At 34.1% G+C, this 12,550-nt stretch overlaps 1 long non-coding RNA gene and 1 other non-coding gene across 2 annotated transcripts; one reads left to right on the top strand and one right to left on the bottom strand.

Moving 5' to 3' along the window:
• Positions 1-72, top strand: Trnad-guc (transfer RNA aspartic acid (anticodon GUC)). Its single transcript has one exon. It is a non-coding gene; the product is annotated as a tRNA-Asp (tRNA).
• Positions 73-900: 828 nt separating this feature from the next.
• LOC144445060 (uncharacterized) lies at positions 901-4,818 on the bottom strand. Its single transcript, XR_013481875.1, has 4 exons — positions 4,769-4,818; positions 3,998-4,148; positions 2,362-2,438; positions 901-1,511 (listed from the first exon to the last, which is right to left on the bottom strand). It is a non-coding gene; the product is annotated as an uncharacterized LOC144445060 (long non-coding RNA).
• Between the last annotated feature and the right edge of the window lie 7,732 nt (positions 4,819-12,550).

Below are 12,550 nucleotides of genomic sequence, written 5' to 3'. Positions count from 1 at the left end.
TCCTCGGTAGTATAGTGGTGAGTATCCCCGCCTGTCACGCGGGAGACCGGGGTTCAATTCCCCGCCGGGGAGATACTTTTTTTGATAGATTAAAATGTACACATCTATCGCAAACAATTTTGAGTGATGAAGTAGTAGATATCAATTGATTGTGACAAGTTATTTCAAACGTTTTATTTTCGGTGTAATTTTTTCTGAACATATTTATTTTGATCTAAAAGGTAAAACCAAAGTATAAGACATATCATTATATGTTTGATTAATTATATACATCTTGTTGACAAGCTAGGGTAGTCACTATTATTTCAATTTAGAGAGCATTTTGTTGATTTGTTCCTACATTACATCATCTTGTCGAGCCATGTAATGATCGAATGGTTAGAGAGATCACCTTGAAATATTGTACATTGCAGTTTTAGTCTTGGGCTGTCACTTATTCCAACACCTTGGGTCTTTGTTTAAGATTTGAACCACCACAGACTTGGTTGTCTAATTAATATCATCTGTAGGAATTAATCCCCTGTGCTTAAAGAGGCCAACATTGATTGCAAGCTCTTCAGGGAACTGGGGAATTATAAAGGACTGTCGTGCCGTTATGGGCCTGTGCCCAGACGAGATAAATGTACAATTCTGTAATCTAATATTTATTTTGGAAACTGCTTTCACACTGTTACATTCTGAACACATACACGTCAGTCTATGGAGAAGTAATATAGATCCATTGTGCTCAGTGTTATAAGTCTGTGCTATGACCACGACGTACAGTTTCGAAAGTGTTTTAAAACTGCTACATTCTAAACATTTATATACATCCAACAGTCTATTGAATAGAAGTTATAAAAAAACGACAAACGACACAGTGATATTATCATTAATACAATACTCATTATTTTATCTCATGATCTCATGAACTCCTTACTTTAAAAATACATGATATATGTTAGAAACAGTTTCCGCTGGGAAAGCAGGGAAACCCAACAATGCACACATTACAGGAAAATGATGCTACCTCGGTGTTTCGCTTCTGGAACTTGATGCTTTTAACACAAAGCTATACACAATTCAACTTTCGACTATCAATAACAGAGACGCAATACCGCAATACACACAAGAGCTCCATCACATTGAAAAGTGACTATGCACTGCTTATCTTTTGTAATACTGTAGAAACAATGAACATTGACTTGATGATTTGAATGGTTTCAATTGTTTACTTCCCAACTGTTAATCAACATTTTAACTTGTTTTCTTCTATGTCCCCGCACTGTGCGGCACCTCTTTGAAGTTGTCTGTGTATGTAAACAAACAAAGTCTCTCTTGAGTGAAACACTAAGGCATCTTCATTTCTCCTGTATTAAACGATAAAAGGTAATTAACAGAGTTGTCTATACAGTAATAGTAGTACCAAATGATTATAGAACGTGATAAAACATCGACGCCATGTTTCACTTCTGCTGACATCCAACCAGTGTTATAGTTACAAGATGGAAATGGAAATATTCGCAACACAGCTGTAAGACGAAAACAAGGAAGAACATTATAGTTTAACATGTAAGCTGTTGATTTATAGTAAACCTGTTACGGTAAACACACAGATTCGTAATATTGGTTGTCAAAAATATGTGTTTCACAGTGTATATAATTTTAATTTTTTCTTAGTGCTGCTCCTAACAATCTTAGTGAGCCCATGATACAAAAGGGATGCAATAAATAAATAGATAAATAAATATAATATAACATAATATAATGTGACGTGACGTGACGTGACGTGACGTGACGTGACGTAACGTAACGTAACGTAACGTAATGTAATATAATATAATACAATCCAATCTATATTTTCATAGGATTAAATTTTAAGCGAAAGTAGAAAACGATTACGGTATGTACATCGTAACAATAACTTCACTGACATTAAATATTCTAACTTTAGGAAACTTCAGTACCGTGAAAATATTGTAAATATATACAAATTCAATTTTAACGGATATCAAGTAAACATCGACTCTGTATCATGAAATCTTAAACAGGTGACTGATAAGAATCACAAAATATGAACGACAGTTTGCGAAATTATCACAGAAAAGAATAGTCGATTCAGTATAATTTCTGAAAATTACTTTAATATCTTGCATCGTCATGAAATATATAATTAGAGAAGACAATGATGTCATCACCAGTCTTCCCGTAAACCCTTGCAGGAAATCTACAAAGTGGTGAACACGCTTCAAGTGCAGTATGACTGTTATTTGCAAGTGTACTGAAGGTAGAAGAAATCCAAGTCCATATGCCCATCATATACTAGTTCTTTTTAAAAGTTATATTCCAAGAGTTAAACAAATATTATTGAAGTACACTCACCTTAAAGTACGTCATATTCACAGATGAAGGAATTTTTATGCCGACAGGGTGTGTCTTTCCATTTGTAGTATTTTTGCCTGTTTGAAATATTCAATCAAATTATCAGAAGATTTACTGACATTTCTCCTTTTTATTCCTAAGGTCAACCTGGTGAGGCAACCACTATGGTGATTGGAGATGTTGGTAATATTTTTTTAAAAAATTCTTTGCGACTTACATGTAATTTCACATCTCATGAATCCAGTACGATTTGAACAATAAGGACGAACCTTAATTTGTACTGTAAACATGACAAGTTAGGACAAATATGTGCACACCGACAGTTACTTAAACTGAGCATATTAGCCATGCATATGGACTACAGGTCAAAACAAATCAGTCAGTCGTTGTCTTGCTAGTGTATACATGATACAAGGCCTTCAAGCTCACTGTGGTTTTTTTACTGCAAGTGTGGTATTTTTCTATAAAGGTAGGCACATTCTATGTCTACCAAACAAAGAAACCGCATTTGTTTCAATTATTATTTTGTCGACATCGATTGTAGGAGCACCATTGTAAATGCCTTTGATGCTAACCATATTACAATAACTGAATAAGTCAGGCAATATCTTTCACCCCTAGCATGATATTAGTTATAGCTTTGTTTTCTTGCAATGACTTTCACCATTTGCTGTAATTGAAACCATGAACTGTGTTAGAGGACAAGTGCATTCACTATTGTAACATGCCCACTACATTGTCTGTGTTGTGATTCGTCAATACGAGGTCACGTGGTATGTAGAGTTTTTGCGCTGTTGACTGCAAATGATATTTACTGGTCAACAGTTCTACTGCTGTTGTCTAGATGTTGACTGATGACGTCGTACGCACATGCGTACATGTTTTCAAAACAAGCGAATTCGGAAATGGCTGAGTCACACGAGCACCGAAATGTCATTGTTCTTTTACAAATTTATGAAGACAGACTTGCCACCTTTGTGCCAGAAAAGGATTTAGAATGTACACGTGGTAATAATTATAGAATTCTAAGAATTACATGTTCCTGTGTTGTGTTCTGAACTATCGTTACTGTGTCACGTGTTAACCTTATAGAACAGTCAATGTGTTTAGAAAGTGATACAGGAGGTGAGGTGTGTTACAAAACACATTTGACTGATCGTGCTTCTCCCTCGGGAAATAGTTTGTGTTGAGGTGGCACACGGTCCCTCAAGGAAACAGACGTATGCTGTTGACCTCGCGATCAGTCAAACATGTGTGTACTGATCAAGGTCACACATATTAATACATGATGATGTCACTTCTAAGCTTGAGATTTCTGATGGGCTCTTTGGCTAAGCCAAATGCTATATCACCCTTTCTGACTGGTACTTGTAAATAACTGTGAAGTTTGAACGGATTCTTTCTCTTAACTACTTACTCGAATAGCTATTTGAAGTAAGTAATAGTATTAAAGTAAGTACACCTATTAAGTAGGTGTCCTTAAAAAGGTGAAACGTTACTTGTAAGTAATAAAAACCCTTGGTCCTAGTACAAGAACGTATTATTACTAAGTAAGTAGGTGTTCGACGATCGATGAATGACAATACCGTGAACAATTTTAGTTGACAAAACAAGCCTTCATTAGAAGTTTACTCACCAGGACAAGAGTACACAGTCGTCATCAGAATAATATATACCATTATCTGGTTCTCCTTCAGCCCAATTTGTGAAAGATATAGTTTCCTTTTCTGAAGTTTGCCAAAGTGGATTGTAGTCACCGAAGTCCCGCGCATTGATCCAATAGTTAACTAGATAAATAAATAAATGTAATAATAATGCTTTATTTATAATAACAATTTCACAGAGTTGTGGTTTAATAGTTCAAGTTATAATTATTCATGACGTCATAAGTAACTTCGGCCTCGTTGTCAGGTTCACGTAAAATGGGTTTGTGTTATCTGTTCTATGTATAAAGTGTATCATCAATTAAACTGATTAAAATCTGATGTGGTGACTGTGGCTCGGTTTTTATGTTTGTCTCTATTTCATTCGTTTATTGTTTCTTTTTAAAGATAGATTTTGTTGTTCTGGGAGTGTGCGATTTCTTCGCTTGTTCTCGGAACAAAATAATCGAAAACAAACGACAATACACGAAGCAAATAAAGATAAATAAAAAAGTCGATTCGTATGATAATAAATGTAATAATAATAATGCTTGATTTCCCAGATAAAAAAAAAAGGTATTTCTGTAAAAATTTATACTAATCAGATACAAATAAATAAGAACACAAACAACATATGTATGTATGTATGTATGTATGTATGTATGTATGTATGTATGTGTGTGTGTGTGCACGTGTGTGTGTATGTATATGTGTTTGTCATGTACATTTGTAATAGATGACACAACTGCAAAATCATGTCTTACCTGCATCGTCCACTAGGTGTGTTCACAATGACAATTACGATGTATTGGTGGAGATAGAATAAGAATGTGTGAGAGAGAGAGAGAGAGAGAGAGAGAGAGAGAGAGAGAGAGAGAGAGAGAGAGAGAGAGAGAGAGAGAGAGAGAGAGAGAGAGAGAGAGAGTGAGAGAGAGAGAGAGAGAGAGAGAGAGAGAGAGAGAGAGAGAGAGAGCTATTAGTGGAGAAGGTAATCAATAATAGAATTCAACTGTGCAGACTTTTTCATCTAAGCAAAGTTATTATTATGTTGGTAATATTGCAATTACTAGAACAACAACAATCGTCATTGAAAGCGTTTATAGCAAAGCGAAGTACATACCAGCATCATGTGTATTTTAGTTTCATTTTTTTAATGCATAGAACACTCGTGTCCTGCCATTTATAAATATGATGCCGAATTGATTGTTGAAGCCGTGTAAAGCTCAAAGAATATAAAAAGAAAACACACATTCTTGCTTACGATTTATGTTTGGTGCGATTTTGGTGAGAAATGCAACGATCTCCTCAGATATGACACTGTTTCTTATGACAACCAGACTACCACCACGCTCAGCACAAGACCTTACTGCTCCTCTCCAAGTTACCCGTTGCACCACAAACTCATAATTCTTATTTTCCACTACCTTGGAATCTAAAACAAATGGAAAGGGTAGAGGTAGTTTTTTTTGTAGTCGAGTAAATGTTTATGGAGATAATCAAAATAGGTAATCCAGAAAAGAGAGAAAAACCACAACTGATTGGTTCGCCGCCTACCTTTGTAGTCTAATACTGATCCTGTCCACACTATTTACCAGCTGAAACAGTTGAACAGAGGATATAGCCCGGGGATATAGATTATTTAGGCCCTCTTTGTCTATGATCGTAATGTGGTGAAGGATGTTTGAAAACTTAGATCGTGTATTCTATTACAAAATACATCTTATTTGCACTCGCAGAAAATTTGTTTATGACGATGAAAACAAGTGTCACATGGTCATGATAAGGTCAACATTAATATTGTTGTAAACCTCAGGGAGACGTTTGTAATGACATCTTTGTTTAGCGTTTAATTTACAGAGACGATTGGCTTTGTCCATTTGCTGAGGAGGTTTCTTGCCAATTGTGTGTGTGGGCTATTGTGTGATTGTGGGGCGTGCGGGGATAATCAGTCGCATCCATCGTTGCTTTGGACAGCCACTTTGGCCTGATAGGTGGACCATTCCCTATCAGAGTAACAGCGGTGTGACTGGTATCTCTGCTTCAATACTTATTCTGTGTCCGATGGGGTCCCTGTTTGATCGTTCTTGTGTGAGTGCGGATATGGCAGAAACCCCGAGCAGCTGCACGGTGGAATAAAATAAGGCAAATATCGGATATTAGTTGCACATTTGAAAGGTACTGCATTAAGGGCTTTATTGACTGCTATGAGAGAATCCAGATTTGAATTTTGAGGGTCTGCGTGTTAGTTATCTGTGGTTAAATAGAGAATTTAGTTCAATAGGCCAGGAGGATACTTTTCGATTGGCTTCTCGTAGTATTACGCGTAAACCAGAACAGTCATTGCGTGAGTTATCTCAGGAAGTTCGTGAGGTAGTAATGAAAGCATGCCCATAAGGTTAATAGGGACGAGCGAAGCTTGTTCAACTTTATCCAGTCTATGACAATATGGCCGCTGCTCTTGATGGTACAAAAATTAATGAATATCGACACACGTTAATGCAAACGGGTCTGTGCAAAGGAGATATTTTTGACTAGTTCCTAATCCATTGTACCTTTCAAACATGTTAAACCCTGACGACCATTGCTCTGAGGACAGTAAATAGCATATTGTAAGAATGAATTCTACTTGCCTAACAAATGATATGACGTAATAAATAATCGTGTACTTACTAATTGTGACGCTGACTTTCCGGGCCCCGTCTGTTACTGCAATAAGACAGGCTAAAATTGGCAGCAATAGTTGTACATTTGATGCCATTGCTGTACTCGTGGATGGGTCAAAATATGAATGTGGGTTTTGTAGATGACTTTATGTTGACGTCGATCTTTATATATCTAGGTTGATTGATTTTGGATTGATTATTGTTATTTAAATCATTAATCACAATTATTTAAACGAATATACAAATTACATATATCATTTTTTAAATAGATTCATTAATATTTGGTTAAATTAAATTTGCTAATCATGTATATTAGTCGTCTAATTTAAATTTTAATTCTCGTTTGGTAGTAATTGTAATTGTAATGACCCATGATATTAGCAATAATTAAAGCCATTTAATTTTTGGAAAATTGAGATATATATAACTTTATCGACGTCTTGTATGGTGTGATAGCCTAGATAGGATGGAGTATGGAATAAGTACCTACGCCTACATCCTGGTCATTAGGGGTGAATTAAATGAATTAAGAACAAAACACATATGATTCAAATGACCAATTTATCTCGGCTAAATTTCAGAATTGTGGTTTAATAGTTCAAGTTATAATTATTTATGACTTAATATGTATCTCCGACCACTTTGTCAGGTTCAGGTAAAAAGGGTTTGTGTTATCTGTTTTAATTATAACGTGTAGAATCAACTAATCTGATTAAAATCTGATGTGGTGAATACTTCTATTTCATTCGTTTATTGTCGTGTTTTATTTTAGATTTTGTTGTTCCAGGAGTGAGCGCCTCTTGGGAAGAAGAAAGCACTCATCACTCCCGGAACAAAATATCGAAAACAAAAGACAATACATGAAGCAAATAAAGATAAATAAAGTCATATTCACTATATCAGATGTTAATCAGCTTGATTGTAAATTGCATCAATGCAATGTTATCTTTATGTAAAATATAGACCATCAAATAACATGAATAAGCTGATATAGTATGCGTCATGTTCTTGTAGTGGTATTTTAGCAGGCTCATTCCTCCATATGTGTTATTTTAGCAGGCTCATTCCTCCTTATGTGCTATTTTAGCAGGCTCAGTCCTCCTTATTATATCTAGAATAGGTGATTGAATGACTCAATACTCTTATTGCTGGGCTGTAAAATAGTGGTGCTAAGTTGCACACGTTTTCAAATAAAATAGAATACATTTACAACAGTTCAGAATGCATTAATATTGTCATTCTTTTTATATTTAAAACATGTCAATGGAAACGACACTATATAGTAGTATATTGTCGAGCATACATTGCCTGGATACAGATTGTACGTAATGATATATGCACCACGATGGCTCTTAACGTTCTAACTTTTGTGTGATCAACTACCATTTCGATAACAAACAAATAATTTAACGAACGAACAAACAAACACAAACAAACAAACAAACAAACAAACAAACAAACAAACAAACAAAACCCCCCAAAACACAGTTTAATATTTATTTCGGATAACCCTTTAATATCGTGTCTACCAAGATATTTTTTTGAAACGTTGAAAATATGAGTTCCTTACAGGTCAACTTTAGTGCTCCAAACATTGACGCATTATTCTAGTCTAAAATGGAAATTGGCCTTTAATGCCCGGATTGTGACAGAAACTATAAACTTGAACACCCTTCATATGTCAATCCATAATAGTTGAATAATTATCCCAATCACATATATATTCAAGAGTGTTCTTCAATTTGAACAAAAGCCAATAATCAAGTCAGAAATGTTTACTCATAGTGGTTTCCTGACATTCGAATTAGAGTGAGGGTCTTCAACTCAAAGAGTATATGGCAGGCAATCGATTATTCTTGATATGGAAAAATTGATCACGTTTCTCCATTCCTAAAGACAATTTAAAACACAACAGTCTAATTTCATGTAGAGTGGTGCACTATTTGAATTCACGAAATGACGATTTTCATTGTTTTATGCACCATAGAACCAATTTTGACGCTTGACAACATTGACAGTCGTTAGAGGGCGTTCCTGAATAACGAGACAGTGGATTAAAAGAGATTAACCTTCGGTGTATTCACATATGTATGACTTCTTAATTTTACACCTTGCATCCTTCCATAGATACATATCCTCCCTGTAAGATAATGGTGACAGTTGAATGAGTCTTACAATGAATTGGGAATTTTACAAGATGATGTGCAGAAGGCGTTCATCATGACATTCGCTGATGGTGATTAATCGATGTTATGTTATGGACTTGAACTTCGAGAAATCACGTTTTGGGGATATCATGAAAAAACATACATACATAGATAGATACATAGATACATGCATACATACATACACACACATACATACACACACACATACATACATACACACATACATACATACATACATACATACATACATACATACATACATAGTATACATACATAGTATACATACATACATACATACATACATACATACATACATACATACATACATACATACATACATACATACATACATACATACATACATACATACATACATACATACATACATACATACATACATACATAGAAAATAAACAATCATAAGTATTTTCAGACTGAATGAAAAATCATATTGGGGAATGAGATAATTAAACCTCTTCAAGAGTAATTATTAATGTTTTTAAAAATCGGTAAAATAATGGCAATTTGGAACGTTTTCATACACATTTTGAGCACCCCAGAATCAGTATCATGGCGTGGATTGTCGTGACGTAGAACCTGGATATAATTTCCATACGTTTATGGGAAAGACAATAGTTAGAATAGTTAGATAGAATAGTTAGATAGAATAGTTAGATAGAATAGTCAGTTAGAATAGTTAGATAGAATAGTTAGTTAGAATAGTTAGATAGAATAGTTAGATAGAATAGTTAGATAGAATAGTTAGTTAGAATAGTTAGTTAGAATAGTTAGATAGAATAGTTAGATAGAATAGTTAGATAGAATAGTCAGTTAGAATAGTTAGATAGAATAGTTAGATAGAATAGTTAGATAGAATAGTTAGAAAGAATAGTTAGTTAGAATAGTTAAATAGAATAGTTAGTTAGAATAGTTAGTTAGAATAGTTAGATAGAATAGTTAGATAGAATAGTTAGTTAGAATAGTTAGATAGAATAGTTAGATAGAATAGTTAGACAGAATAGTTAGATATATAGTTAGATATAATAGTTAGTTAGAATAGTTAGATTGAATAGTTAGATAGATAGATGATAGATAGATAGATAGACAGACAGATAGATGATATATATAGATAGATGATAGATAGATAGATAGATGATAGATAGATAGATAGATGGATGGATAGATAGATAGATAGATAGATAGATAGATAGATGGAAAGATAGATAGATAGATAGATAGATAGATAGATAGATAGATAGATAGATAGATAGATAGATAGATAGATGGATGGATGGATGGATGGATGGATGGATGGATGGATGGATGGATGGATGGATGGATGGATGGATGGATGGATGGATGGATGGATGGATGGATGATAGATAGACAGACAGACAGACAGACAGACAGACAGACAGACAGACAGATAGATAGATAGATAGATAGATAGATAGATGGATGGATGGGTGGATATATTGATAGATGGATAACTAGACAGATAAATAGATAGATAGATAGATAGATAGACATACACACACACACACACACACACACACATATATATATATATATATATATATATATATATATATATATATATATATATCAATATATCATAGGTAGTTACATAGGTAAATAGAAGATAGATGGATAGGCAATCAGACAAAAAGTAAGTCAGTCAAATACAGAATGGAAAAGATGTTTAAAAATAATTTTTTCTTTGATACCACTGTCTTTACCCTCAACAGATAAAATGGAGTTCTTTGTACAGGTCATAAAAGATTAATTAAAGTAAAGTTAGTGAGTGACGGTGTGTGTGAGTGAGTGCACATGAGTGAGTGAGTGAGTGAGTGAGTGAGTGAGTGAGTGAGTGAGTGAGTGATTGGTAGTCACTCACCACCAGGCTTTAACAAATATACAAACTTCACTATTGTCATAAATACTTGGTTGATTATATATATATATATATATATATATATATATATATATATATATATATATATATATATATATATATATATATATATATATATATATCCTACCTTTTTCTTCGTCTACATATATTCATGTGTAATGAGACAATGAATGTCGTGTGAAATCAGAGAGATAAAGAAAGAGAGAGAGAGAGAGAGAGAGAGAGAGAGAGAAAGAGATTTCATTAATTTAATACATTCAGTTAGTCAATTAGTCAATTTAATACTTTCCTATGTTCAAAACAAGTGCCATAGATTCATATACATTATTTTAGTAGTCAATTAGGGTATAATGAAAAGTGAAAACCGTTACTCACAAGAAATAAATGGAAGTGGTCCCAAGAAAGTGAGGAAAGTGGAGATTTCAGTATAAACATCAATGTTTCCCACATTTGCCAGTTGGCCACCTTGTTCTATACATGACCGACTTGCTTCTTTCCACGATAAGGAGGCTGTCACGAACTCATAAGACTGATTTCCCAGACGTGGTGCAGCTGTGGTAGAGGAATATAATGGGAATAGGTCATAATGGTACGGCAATTGAACAACAAGCCATTTTCATCAACCCCAGACCACATAACTGTACTAAGTATTGTTTGGTAAGGATGCAAGGGCTTATGCTTTCGTACCCATGATGCCGCCTCACCCTAGTGTAAACCAAAGCTCTCCTGGTTGAGAGTTGAAAAATCTACTTCTGAGAGGTTGCTCATAGCAAAGTCGGCTTTCCAAGTGTAACAAATGAACCTATGATAAAAATATACTTACTTATGTTTTATTTTCTTCATTTTTTAACATTCTAAAACTCTTATTATTAAATGTTTACATAATTATGTAGTAATTCTTTGTGTTGTATATAACTAAATAGTTCGTCATATTCAATCCTCATGATCACATGATCACGTGTTTTAATAGCCAGGACCGTCATAATTAACTTGAATTTCATATGGAATGTATACTTACTCATTCGAAGACCTGTCGCCCCTCTTACTCCAAAAAAACTCAGCAAAAATAGGATTCTCACAACGGTTTTCATAGTCGCATAACACACGTACAAGTATGATAGATGTTAACGTTTAATAAATGAATTAATTACTCATGGCATGATGTCTAGTCTTTGTATGTCTTGTTTGTGTAACTTACACTGTAAAATCCTAATTAGCAATTGCGCTAATTTCCTGTTGTTTGTGAATCATTGGCATTCAGTCATTGATGATGTTAACCTATCGCTATTTATTCTAATAAACACCCCAGCACATTGGAAACCATGCTATAGAGTCTCATTATCTTTACATTTTGATAGTGACGGCATGTCATCTTTCCACATCCTGTCATATATCACTGGAAAGACAAAGAAACAAACAAATAGAAACATAGAGAAAACCCCAGACAAACACTACTTCCAACAGCGAAAGAGTATTCGAGAATTCGAAAGAAACGTACACTTAAGTCCAAACTGAATCGTGCTTTTGATCATTGCATTGCTCCTAATGGGAACACACTGACAGTGTTATACCGCTGTCATCAATTAACAGACACCCCAGAGCAGACACCAACTCTCCAAAGATGACAAGTCTGTTATGGTAGTAAGTTTCGTACTCACTTAGCCTGTCTACATAACTATCTGTGATTCATCGATTGTGTCAGGTCAATATATATATATATATATATATATATATATATATATATATATATATATATATATATATATATATATATATATATATATATATATATATATATAT

This window comes from Glandiceps talaboti, chromosome 13, assembly GCF_964340395.1.
Source record: "Glandiceps talaboti chromosome 13, keGlaTala1.1, whole genome shotgun sequence".
Classification (NCBI taxonomy): domain Eukaryota; kingdom Metazoa; phylum Hemichordata; class Enteropneusta; family Spengelidae; genus Glandiceps; species Glandiceps talaboti.
This window is presented reverse-complemented; position numbering and strand designations above follow the sequence as displayed.